This window comes from Mirounga angustirostris, unplaced genomic scaffold (assembly GCF_029215605.1).
Source record: "Mirounga angustirostris isolate CCGP_5_RB_7025 unplaced genomic scaffold, mMirAng1.0.hap1 SCAF_6, whole genome shotgun sequence".
Taxonomy (NCBI): domain Eukaryota; kingdom Metazoa; phylum Chordata; class Mammalia; order Carnivora; family Phocidae; genus Mirounga; species Mirounga angustirostris.
In genome coordinates, this window is record NW_026991714.1 from 5,807,862 (window position 1) to 5,820,102 (window position 12,241).

The window sequence follows — 12,241 nt, forward strand, 5'->3', positions numbered from 1 at the left end:
GTCCGGGTGCTCCTCCAGCTAAATCGCAGACCACGGTCTCCTTCCCAGAAACACTTGCACGCCTCTGTCCGCCACGGGTCTGCTGTCTGTTCAGAGATTGTCTCCTTCAGGAGCCCAAGCGGACAGCCCGTGCACCGGCCAAACCTGCCGCGGCACCACACTGGCTGGGTTGGGGCAAGGTCGTCCCAGCGGTGGAAAGGAGCCGCTGTGGGCAGCCGGGCGCTGACCATCACCACGGGAACTTCCCTCAGCGCCATTGCTTCTGTGGGTGTGTGGGTGTGTGTGTGTGTGTGTGTGTGTGGTGTGAGCGTGTGGGGGTGTGTCTGGGTGCGTGTGGGGTGTGTGTGGGGTGTGTGGGTGTGAGCGTGTGTGGGGGGGTGTGTGTGGAGCGTGTGTGGTGGGGGATGCCGCGGGATGAAGGTGTTTACTCACGTGGGTGGCCTCCCACGGGGGTCAGGGCATAGAGCGAGGAGGATCCCAGAAGGAGGGGAGGGCCGGGGGCAGCCCGGGTGTGTGGGTGGGGTGCCCGGCGCGGGGAGGTGTGGGGCTTGCGGGACCGGTCCAGAGTGCGGCTGGACAGTCGGGCAGGGTGTCTGCAGAGGCTTCGGTGGGGCGGGGGAAGAGCTCCTTCCCCGGCGCCATGCCAGGCATGGACGTGAGCACCTGTGCGGGAGGGTGAGCTCTGAGGTAGGGGAGGGGAGAGAGCACGAGTGTGCCTGAGGAGCGTGTGGGAGGCCGGGACTGCCAGCCGAGAATGTGAGCGATGGGGGTGGGGGGTGGGTGGGAGGGGTCCAGCCTGGAGGCTGGCAGGAGCTGCGCGTGGCAAGTGCTGGGGAGCGGGCCCCGGTGCAAGAGAGCTGGAGGCCCCCGTGGCGGGACAGGACCGTGGCGGAGGAGGTGCGCGGGGGGAGACTGCTGTGCGGTGCTGCAAGGTGGTCAGGCCAAGGGGTGGGGTGTGGGGGGCGTGGGTGGGAAGCAGGCCGGCGGGCAGGCCGAAGGGAGACACAGAGAGAGGGCGGGCCCGGGTCTAGGAGCCGTCCCAACGGGGTGAGGGATTCCACCGCCCCCGAGACTTCGATCACCTGTCATCGGGACAGCCAGTCATGCGTCAGGGGGCGTCCTGGGCTTGAGATTCAGAGAGGCCAAAGGGACAAATGCCACACAGGATCATTGACCAGTGAGGACTTGGAGAGGAGGGGGCGTGCAGGCAGGGGAACCGTGAGGGGATGTTGGGGCAGGAGGGGCTGGTGGGGCTGGAGGTGCAGGCTGTGCTGGTGCTTGTGTTGCTGGTGGAGGACGACTTGGTGCTGCTGCTGCTGGTGCTGGGGGTTGACCTCGGTGCTCTTGGTGCCGGTGCGCGGGCTGCTGTGGCGATGGTGTGCACGGTCCCGGTGGCGGCGGCGGTGGTGATGGACTCCAGGAGTGTTGGCGATGGTGCCCGACGCGGTGTGGTGATGGTGGACTTGGTGGTGGAGCTGGTGTTGGTGGAGCTGGTGGAGTTGGTGGAGGTGGTGGCGGGGGTGGCGGGGGTGGCGGGGGTGGCGGGGGTGGTGATCGTGGAGGACTTCGGTACCGTTGGCAATGATGCCCATGCTGCTGAGCTGGCGGTGGACTTGGTCCTGCTGGTGATGGTGGTGGTGGTGGTGGTGGAGGTGGCGGTGGTGGTGGTGGAGCTGGTGGTGGTGGCGGTGGTGGCGGGGGTGGTGGGGGTGGTGATCGTGGAGGACTTCGGTACTGTTGGCAATGATGCCCATGCTGGTGAGCTGGCGGTGGACTTGGTCCTGCTGGTGATGGTGGTGGTGCTGGTGCTGGAGGTGGCGGTGGTGGTGGAGTTGGTGGTGGTGGTGGTGGTGGTGGCGATGGTCGAGGTGGCGGTGGTGGTGGAGTTGTTGGTGGTGGCGATGTTGGAGGTGGCGGTGGTGGTGATGGTGGAGGTGGCGGTGGTGGCGGTGGGGGTGGGGGTGGTGATCGTGGAGGACTTCGGTACCGTTGGCAATGATGCCAAGCTGGTGCGCTGGTGGCGGACTTGGTCCTGCTGGTGATCGTGGTGGTGGACTTGGTGGTGGACTTGGTGGTGGGGTGGGTGGTGCTGATGGTGGAGAACTTCCCTGCTCTGGGCGATGGTGCCCGACGCGGTGTGGTGATGGAGGACTGGTGGTGGTGGTGGTGGTGGCGGCGGAGGGGGAGACTGGTGCTGCTGGTGCTAGTGCTGGCGCGGGCGTTGGTGGACCTGGTGTTGGCGGGGGTCCTAGCGTGGCAGGAGCGGCGGAGTTGGAAGGCCACTGCGGCCAAGCGGGGCCTCAAGAGACTATAGGGCGCGCGTCGGGAGCATGTGGTGCCATGCATCGGGTCTTCCTGGTGCAGCCCAGTGAGTTTGTGAGGGTCCCTGGAGGAGAATGGGACGGATCAGGGCTCGGGGTGGCAACTTGGTTGCCCCTGGTTGTGCAAAGAGAGGAGGACTCTGGCAGTGTGGGTAGAGTGAGACCGGGAGGGAGGAACCGTGATGAAAGGCGTGGAGGTGGGGCGCGGCCCCGTGGGCTCTGGTGCGGCGCGGCGCCGTGCGGGTGTGTGGTGGTGCGGGGGAGCCTCGCTGGAAGGGAAGCGGGTGAGCGAAGCGGGGTGCTCAGGGTCCTGAAGAGAAAAGGGGCAAGGGAGGCGTGTGGGCGGGCCAGGGGCCTCGGGCGCTGGGTGGAGTTTGGTCCGCTGGGCGAGAGAGACGGAGAGGAAGGGCAGGGGCGGGCTCCGGCCTGGTCCGGAGCGGAGCTGGTTTAGGCCAGGCGCCTTGAGCGTGGGCCAGAGGAAGCCGGGGGGCGCGCTGGGGCTGCAGGGCCGGCCAAAAGGGGACGGCGCGCTGCATGGGCCGGGAATCGAACCCGGGCCTCCCGCGTGGCAGGCGAGAATTCTACCACTGAACCACCCATGCACCGATGGCGCCGCTCCCCAGACGGCTTCCCCAGCGGCGCTCCCCAGCGGCGGCCAGACCCGGGTCCGGGCCTGTTCGGAGCATCGGCTTCGTTTGAGCAGGAGGCGGACGCGCGGTGTGGGACAGAGGCTCCAGGCACGTCCCGAGCCCTAGCGAGCGGCGCAGACGGGCCGAGCGCGGCGGGGACGCACGCCGGCCGACTAGGCTCCTGCGGTGCTTTCTCCTCGGTCGAGGGCCGCGGCGAGACGCTGCCCTGCCGGGGTGGCCAGGGGCAGCCGGGAGCCGGACCCAGGCTGGCCAGCGCCCGAATCCCACCCAGCGCGGGGGAGGCTGTGGCAGGCGCGGCTGAGCACGGCCGTGGCCTTCCGCGGCTCCTCTCAGCCGCCACCCAAAGCCCCTTTGGCCGAGGGCTTCCTGGCCGGGGCAGAGGGTGCGAGGGCGGGCGGGGCGGCGGACCGGAGCTCCGGTTGTGTGCGCACGTGCGGTGCCGTGGGGTGGGCTGTCGCGGGGTGGGGTGTGTGGGTGTGGGTGTGGGCGGGCGCGTGTGTCGTGTGTAGGAGATGGAGGCCCCGTAGCGCCGCCGGCGCCGCCGAGTAGCCGCTCAGGCCAGGAGAGCGAAGCGAGGTGTGTGAGCTCGGGCGCGCAGCGCTCCCTCGGGGGCCAGCTCGGCGGGGGGGCGGGGGGCGTGGGGAGGGCGGCGGTGGTTGTGAGGCAAGAGCGCGACCTTGGCTGGCGGGAGCGCTCCGGCAGAGTGGCTGCTGGCTAGCTGGCCGACAGCGCGGTGAGGGAGCGCGCTGGGGTCCTCGGGTCCCGGCCGGGCAGCGGCTGCCGGCGCGGAGATGCGCTGGGGCGCCCAGGTGGGTGGCCTGGGGATCCAGGGCTTCCTTGGGCTCAGCGCTCACGGGAGCCACCTGCCCGGGCTGGACTCCCGGGCCAGGCCCACTGAAGGGAGGGCCCTGTCGTGGGCCGGCGAGCAGGTGGCTGGGCAGCCTGGGTCCCGGGAGGGAGGCAGGCAGGTGTGGGCAGGGTAAAGCGTCATCAAGGTGGCAAATCGTCGTGGGCACCTCGGGCCACCTGAGGAGGGTGTGGAGAGAAGGGAATGGGGGCCGGCGGAAAGGACGGACGGGCTCTCTGTGGGACGGTGTGCTCCTGGTGGCGGGAGTGCACGGCTCTGAGAGCGAGGCGCTCTTCAGCAGGCACCAGTCTGGTGGAGAACGGAATGCGGAGGGCTTTGGGCATTTGCGCCGCCGGCTGGTCTGCAGGGGGCCGCGGGAGTGGAGCGGGAGCGGGAGCCCGAGGGAGGAAGGAAGGAAAACGCAGCCCCCGGAAAGCAGGTGAGGAGAGACGTGCTGCCAAGTGGCCCAGGCCTGCGGGGGTGGGCGTGGGATCGGGCGGGAAAGGCGCGTGACCTGGTGGGGGAGGGCGTGTGTGCGCCAAGCCTGGGGCCAGGAGCGTCGAGGCGTCAGGGCTCGGCACTGGGCCCTTTGTGCTAGGGCGCAAGGCCGGAGCGGCGGGCCAGGCAGGAGCGGGCTTGCGATAGGGCGTGGCTCCAGGCCCGCCGGGGTCCGGTGCCCTGGTGGGGCGGGCCAAAAGGTGGGCGTGTCAGGAGTGGGATTCGAACCCACGCCTCCAGGGGAGACTGCGACCTGAACGCAGCGCCTTAGACCGCTCGGCCATCCTGACGGCGGGCCTGGGCGCGTCGCCGCTCGCCTGGCTGGGACCCGGCGCGAACGCTGGCGGCGGCTGGCGGCTGTGTGGGCGCGCAAGGGACGGGACGCGCGCCCCGGCCGACCAGGAGCAGCGCCAGCCGCCTCGCCTGGCGCCGCGCCCGCCGCGGCCGCCGCCGTCGCCGCCGCCTCGCCCCGCGCCGCCCCGCCCCCTCGCACATCGCGGCCCCGCACCCAGAGACCGGCGTCGGCCCAGCCTGTCTGGCCGCCGCCGCCGCCCCCCACCCCCCACCCCCCACCCCCACTAGGTCCTCGCCGCCCTCCCTCCTCCGCCCCTGCCCATCCGGGGCGCCCGTCCTCCTGCTCGCATCCTTGCTTGCCCGCTCGGGCCTCTTCTCCCTGCGCGATCCGCGCCGGGCAGGCCCTAGGCGCCGGCGCACTCGGAGTGTTCCGCGCCGTCCGGGTCCGGGGCCCGGGCCTGGGGTCCACTCCGAGTCGGGCTGGGAGGGCTGCTGTGCGGGCTGGCGCGGTTGGTTTGGGGTCCGGTCGGGTGTGGCACGTGGCGGGCGCCTGCGTAAGGCAGGGCGTCGAGGGCAGGGGTAGGCGTGGGCGGGCAGGCGGAGAGGGGGCGGGCGCCCGGGTGGCCGCCGCCGCCGTCCTCGTTAGTATAGTGGTGAGTATCCCCGCCTGTCACGCGGGAGACCGGGGTTCGATTCCCCGACGGGGAGGCAAGACGCCCTTTTTGGTCGCCGGCGCCACCGCCGCTCTGTCCAAACGCTTGCCCCCAGGGCCCTTCTCCTCCCTCGCGCGTCCGGCGAGAAGCGCGGGGCGACGACGGGTGCCCGGCTTGCCCACCGTCGAGCGCCCCCACCCCTTTGCCTTCCTCGTGACCCCGGGCGCGCGCGCGCGCGCGTGCGGGGTCACCACGGCCCAGCCAGGGCCTCCTGTCGTGCCCCCGGCGCCTGACGAGTGACTGGCCGCAACGGGCTCCTCGGCGACGCGACGCTGCCCGGTGCTGGATGGGCGCGGGGGACGGGGTGGGCGGCGGCTGGGTCGGGTCCTCTGTGGGTGCGGGATGTGGCCTCGCCGGGCACTCCGCGGAGAAGGGCCCGGGCGAGCGGGTCGCCGGAGGGCAGCGTGTCTCGCGGGGCGGGGAATGCCCGGCCGGCAGCCGAGGGCCGGGGGAGCGGCACGGCGGCCAGAGCGCCCCCCAGAGGCGGGCGGCGGGCGGTCGGGCCTGCGGAGCCGCACAGGGGCGTCGTGCTGGCGGGGCTGGGCCTGGCGCTGGGGCTGCGGCTGGGGCTGGGGCTGGCGCTGGGGCTGCGGCTGGGGCTGGGGCGGCCGCTGCTGGCGCCTGCGGCAGCGCAGAGCTGCCGACCGGCGGCACGTCGGGGCAGGGCGGCGCCAGGCGGCCCAGGCGGCGGCGAGAAGGCGTGAAGGCGCCTCTGCGAAGCGTGCGCCGGCGTCTCGGGGCGGCCGGGGCTGTGCAGCGTTGGTGGTATAGTGGTGAGCATAGCTGCCTTCCAAGCAGTTGACCCGGGTTCGATTCCCGGCCAACGCAGCTGGCCAACCTTTTGCACGGCTCCAGGGCCCTCGTGCCCAGGCCCGATGGGAGCCGGGAGCCGGGAGCCGAGAGCCCGGAGCCGGAGCGTGGCCCGAGGCTGAGCGCGTGTGTGAGGGAGGGAAGGAGGTGCGCAGCGTTTTGAGGGTGCTGCCGGCAGGGCGGGTGGGTTGGTAGGGCGGGCGGGCGGCTGGCCGTGGCCAGGCAGGGGCCTTGGAGCCAAAGCGGAGGCGACGGGGTGGTCTGGAGGCGCTGCGCCCAGGGCGCGCGGGCCAGGCGCAGAGCCCGACGCTCCCTGGTGGTCTAGTGGTTAGGATTCGGCGCTCTCACCGCCGCGGCCCGGGTTCGATTCCCGGTCAGGGAAGCCTTTCTTCTTCCTCTCGGCCTCCCGACCTCTCCCCAGCGCATCCGCACCCCTTTTAGCCGAAGCTGGCTGGCTTCTCCCTTGCCTCGCGGCTAGCCCCACGGCCTCGGGGCCCAGACAAGGCCAGGCGCACGGCCGAGCCCAAGCCTTGCCCTGTCGCCTCGGCCAGCCCAACCCTTTTGGCCTCGCCAGCGGGCCGGCCGCCCAACGGCAGCGCGTCGGCGCCTCGCCTGGGCGCTCGCATGGCTCCCCCTCTTCCTCCGTCCCAAACCCGAGAGGCCGCGCGCACGCGCGCGCGCGATACCCTCTGTCCTCACGCGGGGCCACCCACAGACGCCCGCACGTCCGGCCACCGCAGGGGCTTGGACTCTCCGGCTGCACTGCTGCCGCCAGGAGAAACCCCGCCACCCCTGACAAGCCACCCCTTGCTCCTTCCGGAGGTGCTACTGAGTGCTGACGGTGCGGGGAAGTGGGCCGGGGGGGTGGGGGGTCGGAGGGGGAAGAGGTCGGGGCAGGGTGAGCGATCTGCCTCTTTGCGTCGGGACACCTGCTGGAGCCCCTGGTCCCTTCCCTCGCCCTCGGGCCAGCCACCGCTCGGTCCAGCTTCCCGGCCACCACGAGCAGAGAGCGGCACGGTTGCGCCGGGGATGTGGAGTTGGGAGAGCGAACGTGGACGCGTGCACGAAGCAGAACCGACGGGCAGTGCAGGAGAGACAGCAGGAAGATTCGGGAGGCCGGTGGGGAAAACCCAACAGCCAAGCAGGGGGAGGGCGTGGAGGCACACCGGAGACAGACGGTGGACTTGTAGCCAACAGGTTCTTGAAATCGCATCACCCATCCCTTGAGTCCCACGGCAAAGTGGCAAGCGTGTTCCCTGGAACGCCTTCCACCTCCCCCAGCCCCGACCGCCACCGCGCAGGCCCACGGCCGAGTTTGCCCGTTGAAGGTTTTCCCACTGGCGCCTTAGCCGACACCTAGCCAGGAGCTACTCCAGCCCTGTCTCCAGCCCTGTGCCCGTCGTCTTGTCCGGGTGCTCCTCCAGCTAAATCGCAGACCACGGTCTCCTTCCCAGAAACACTTGCACGCCTCTGTCCGCCACGGGTCTGCTGTCTGTTCAGAGATTGTCTCCTTCAGGAGCCCAAGCGGACAGCCCGTGCACCGGCCAAACCTGCCGCGGCACCACACTGGCTGGGTTGGGGCAAGGTCGTCCCAGCGGTGGAAAGGAGCCGCTGTGGGCAGCCGGGCGCTGACCATCACCACGGGAACTTCCCTCAGCGCCATTGCTTCTGTGGGTGTGTGGGTGTGTGTGTGTGTGTGTGTGTGGTGTGAGCGTGTGGGGGTGTGTCTGGATGCGTGTGGGGTGTGTGTGGGGTGTGTGGGTGTGAGCGTGTGTGGGGGGGTGTGTGTGGAGCGTGTGTGGTGGGGGATGCCGCGGGATGAAGGTGTTTACTCACGTGGGTGGCCTCCCACGGGGGTCAGGGCATAGAGCGAGGAGGATCCCAGAAGGAGGGGAGGGCCGGGGGCAGCCCGGGTGTGTGGGTGGGGTGCCCGGCGCGGGGAGGTGTGGGGCTTGCGGGACCGGTCCAGAGTGCGGCTGGACAGTCGGGCAGGGTGTCTGCAGAGGCTTCGGTGGGGCGGGGGAAGAGCTCCTTCCCCGGCGCCATGCCAGGCATGGACGTGAGCACCTGTGCGGGAGGGTGAGCTCTGAGGTAGGGGAGGGGAGAGAGCACGAGTGTGCCTGAGGAGCGTGTGGGAGGCCGGGACTGCCAGCCGAGAATGTGAGCGATGGGGGTGGGGGGTGGGTGGGAGGGGTCCAGCCTGGAGGCTGGCAGGAGCTGCGCGTGGCAAGTGCTGGGGAGCGGGCCCCGGTGCAAGAGAGCTGGAGGCCCCCGTGGCGGGACAGGACCGTGGCGGAGGAGGTGCGCGGGGGGAGACTGCTGTGCGGTGCTGCAAGGTGGTCAGGCCAAGGGGTGGGGTGTGGGGGGCGTGGGTGGGAAGCAGGCCGGCGGGCAGGCCGAAGGGAGACACAGAGAGAGGGCGGGCCCGGGTCTAGGAGCCGTCCCAACGGGGTGAGGGATTCCACCGCCCCCGAGACTTCGATCACCTGTCATCGGGACAGCCAGTCATGCGTCAGGGGGCGTCCTGGGCTTGAGATTCAGAGAGGCCAAAGGGACAAATGCCACACAGGATCATTGACCAGTGAGGACTTGGAGAGGAGGGGGCGTGCAGGCAGGGGAACCGTGAGGGGATGTTGGGGCAGGAGGGGCTGGTGGGGCTGGAGGTGCAGGCTGTGCTGGTGCTTGTGTTGCTGGTGGAGGACGACTTGGTGCTGCTGCTGCTGGTGCTGGGGGTTGACCTCGGTGCTCTTGGTGCCGGTGCGCGGGCTGCTGTGGCGATGGTGTGCACGGTCCCGGTGGCGGCGGCGGTGGTGATGGACTCCAGGAGTGTTGGCGATGGTGCCCGACGCGGTGTGGTGATGGTGGACTTGGTGGTGGAGCTGGTGTTGGTGGAGCTGGTGGAGTTGGTGGAGGTGGTGGCGGGGGTGGCGGGGGTGGCGGGGGTGGCGGGGGTGGTGATCGTGGAGGACTTCGGTACCGTTGGCAATGATGCCCATGCTGCTGAGCTGGCGGTGGACTTGGTCCTGCTGGTGATGGTGGTGGTGGTGGTGGTGGAGGTGGCGGTGGTGGTGGTGGAGCTGGTGGTGGTGGCGGTGGTGGCGGGGGTGGTGGGGGTGGTGATCGTGGAGGACTTCGGTACTGTTGGCAATGATGCCCATGCTGGTGAGCTGGCGGTGGACTTGGTCCTGCTGGTGATGGTGGTGGTGCTGGTGCTGGAGGTGGCGGTGGTGGTGGAGTTGGTGGTGGTGGTGGTGGTGGTGGCGATGGTCGAGGTGGCGGTGGTGGTGGAGTTGTTGGTGGTGGCGATGTTGGAGGTGGCGGTGGTGGTGATGGTGGAGGTGGCGGTGGTGGCGGTGGGGGTGGGGGTGGTGATCGTGGAGGACTTCGGTACCGTTGGCAATGATGCCAAGCTGGTGCGCTGGTGGCGGACTTGGTCCTGCTGGTGATCGTGGTGGTGGACTTGGTGGTGGACTTGGTGGTGGGGTGGGTGGTGCTGATGGTGGAGAACTTCCCTGCTCTGGGCGATGGTGCCCGACGCGGTGTGGTGATGGAGGACTGGTGGTGGTGGTGGTGGTGGCGGCGGAGGGGGAGACTGGTGCTGCTGGTGCTAGTGCTGGCGCGGGCGTTGGTGGACCTGGTGTTGGCGGGGGTCCTAGCGTGGCAGGAGCGGCGGAGTTGGAAGGCCACTGCGGCCAAGCGGGGCCTCAAGAGACTATAGGGCGCGCGTCGGGAGCATGTGGTGCCATGCATCGGGTCTTCCTGGTGCAGCCCAGTGAGTTTGTGAGGGTCCCTGGAGGAGAATGGGACGGATCAGGGCTCGGGGTGGCAACTTGGTTGCCCCTGGTTGTGCAAAGAGAGGAGGACTCTGGCAGTGTGGGTAGAGTGAGACCGGGAGGGAGGAACCGTGATGAAAGGCGTGGAGGTGGGGCGCGGCCCCGTGGGCTCTGGTGCGGCGCGGCGCCGTGCGGGTGTGTGGTGGTGCGGGGGAGCCTCGCTGGAAGGGAAGCGGGTGAGCGAAGCGGGGTGCTCAGGGTCCTGAAGAGAAAAGGGGCAAGGGAGGCGTGTGGGCGGGCCAGGGGCCTCGGGCGCTGGGTGGAGTTTGGTCCGCTGGGCGAGAGAGACGGAGAGGAAGGGCAGGGGCGGGCTCCGGCCTGGTCCGGAGCGGAGCTGGTTTAGGCCAGGCGCCTTGAGCGTGGGCCAGAGGAAGCCGGGGGGCGCGCTGGGGCTGCAGGGCCGGCCAAAAGGGGACGGCGCGCTGCATGGGCCGGGAATCGAACCCGGGCCTCCCGCGTGGCAGGCGAGAATTCTACCACTGAACCACCCATGCACCGATGGCGCCGCTCCCCAGACGGCTTCCCCAGCGGCGCTCCCCAGCGGCGGCCAGACCCGGGTCCGGGCCTGTTCGGAGCATCGGCTTCGTTTGAGCAGGAGGCGGACGCGCGGTGTGGGACAGAGGCTCCAGGCACGTCCCGAGCCCTAGCGAGCGGCGCAGACGGGCCGAGCGCGGCGGGGACGCACGCCGGCCGACTAGGCTCCTGCGGTGCTTTCTCCTCGGTCGAGGGCCGCGGCGAGACGCTGCCCTGCCGGGGTGGCCAGGGGCAGCCGGGAGCCGGACCCAGGCTGGCCAGCGCCCGAATCCCACCCAGCGCGGGGGAGGCTGTGGCAGGCGCGGCTGAGCACGGCCGTGGCCTTCCGCGGCTCCTCTCAGCCGCCACCCAAAGCCCCTTTGGCCGAGGGCTTCCTGGCCGGGGCAGAGGGTGCGAGGGCGGGCGGGGCGGCGGACCGGAGCTCCGGTTGTGTGCGCACGTGCGGTGCCGTGGGGTGGGCTGTCGCGGGGTGGGGTGTGTGGGTGTGGGTGTGGGCGGGCGCGTGTGTCGTGTGTAGGAGATGGAGGCCCCGTAGCGCCGCCGGCGCCGCCGAGTAGCCGCTCAGGCCAGGAGAGCGAAGCGAGGTGTGTGAGCTCGGGCGCGCAGCGCTCCCTCGGGGGCCAGCTCGGCGGGGGGGCGGGGGGCGTGGGGAGGGCGGCGGTGGTTGTGAGGCAAGAGCGCGACCTTGGCTGGCGGGAGCGCTCCGGCAGAGTGGCTGCTGGCTAGCTGGCCGACAGCGCGGTGAGGGAGCGCGCTGGGGTCCTCGGGTCCCGGCCGGGCAGCGGCTGCCGGCGCGGAGATGCGCTGGGGCGCCCAGGTGGGTGGCCTGGGGATCCAGGGCTTCCTTGGGCTCAGCGCTCACGGGAGCCACCTGCCCGGGCTGGACTCCCGGGCCAGGCCCACTGAAGGGAGGGCCCTGTCGTGGGCCGGCGAGCAGGTGGCTGGGCAGCCTGGGTCCCGGGAGGGAGGCAGGCAGGTGTGGGCAGGGTAAAGCGTCATCAAGGTGGCAAATCGTCGTGGGCACCTCGGGCCACCTGAGGAGGGTGTGGAGAGAAGGGAATGGGGGCCGGCGGAAAGGACGGACGGGCTCTCTGTGGGACGGTGTGCTCCTGGTGGCGGGAGTGCACGGCTCTGAGAGCGAGGCGCTCTTCAGCAGGCACCAGTCTGGTGGAGAACGGAATGCGGAGGGCTTTGGGCATTTGCGCCGCCGGCTGGTCTGCAGGGGGCCGCGGGAGTGGAGCGGGAGCGGGAGCCCGAGGGAGGAAGGAAGGAAAACGCAGCCCCCGGAAAGCAGGTGAGGAGAGACGTGCTGCCAAGTGGCCCAGGCCTGCGGGGGTGGGCGTGGGATCGGGCGGGAAAGGCGCGTGACCTGGTGGGGGAGGGCGTGTGTGCGCCAAGCCTGGGGCCAGGAGCGTCGAGGCGTCAGGGCTCGGCACTGGGCCCTTTGTGCTAGGGCGCAAGGCCGGAGCGGCGGGCCAGGCAGGAGCGGGCTTGCGATAGGGCGTGGCTCCAGGCCCGCCGGGGTCCGGTGCCCTGGTGGGGCGGGCCAAAAGGTGGGCGTGTCAGGAGTGGGATTCGAACCCACGCCTCCAGGGGAGACTGCGACCTGAACGCAGCGCCTTAGACCGCTCGGCCATCCTGACGGCGGGCCTGGGCGCGTCGCCGCTCGCCTGGCTGGGACCCGGCGCGAACGCTGGCGGCGGCTGGCGGCTGTGTGGGCGCGCAAGGGACGGGACGCGCG

The 12,241-nt window shown here is 71.0% G+C and overlaps 7 non-coding genes across 7 annotated transcripts; 3 read left to right on the plus strand and 4 right to left on the minus strand.

The window, feature by feature from the left end:
* Positions 1-2,852: 2,852 nt before the first annotated feature.
* TRNAG-GCC (transfer RNA glycine (anticodon GCC)) lies at positions 2,853-2,923 on the minus strand. The gene has a single exon. It is a non-coding gene; the product is annotated as a tRNA-Gly (tRNA).
* A 1,600-nt stretch (positions 2,924-4,523) lies between these two features.
* On the minus strand, positions 4,524-4,606 carry TRNAL-CAG (transfer RNA leucine (anticodon CAG)). The gene has a single exon. It is a non-coding gene; the product is annotated as a tRNA-Leu (tRNA).
* Positions 4,607-5,246: 640 nt separating this feature from the next.
* Positions 5,247-5,318, plus strand: TRNAD-GUC (transfer RNA aspartic acid (anticodon GUC)). Its single transcript has one exon. It is a non-coding gene; the product is annotated as a tRNA-Asp (tRNA).
* A 761-nt stretch (positions 5,319-6,079) lies between these two features.
* TRNAG-UCC (transfer RNA glycine (anticodon UCC)) lies at positions 6,080-6,151 on the plus strand. The gene has a single exon. It is a non-coding gene; the product is annotated as a tRNA-Gly (tRNA).
* Positions 6,152-6,443: 292 nt separating this feature from the next.
* Positions 6,444-6,515, plus strand: TRNAE-CUC (transfer RNA glutamic acid (anticodon CUC)). Its single transcript has one exon. It is a non-coding gene; the product is annotated as a tRNA-Glu (tRNA).
* Positions 6,516-10,389: 3,874 nt separating this feature from the next.
* TRNAG-GCC (transfer RNA glycine (anticodon GCC)) lies at positions 10,390-10,460 on the minus strand. The gene has a single exon. It is a non-coding gene; the product is annotated as a tRNA-Gly (tRNA).
* A 1,600-nt stretch (positions 10,461-12,060) lies between these two features.
* TRNAL-CAG (transfer RNA leucine (anticodon CAG)) lies at positions 12,061-12,143 on the minus strand. Its single transcript has one exon. It is a non-coding gene; the product is annotated as a tRNA-Leu (tRNA).
* Positions 12,144-12,241: the final 98 nt, after the last annotated feature.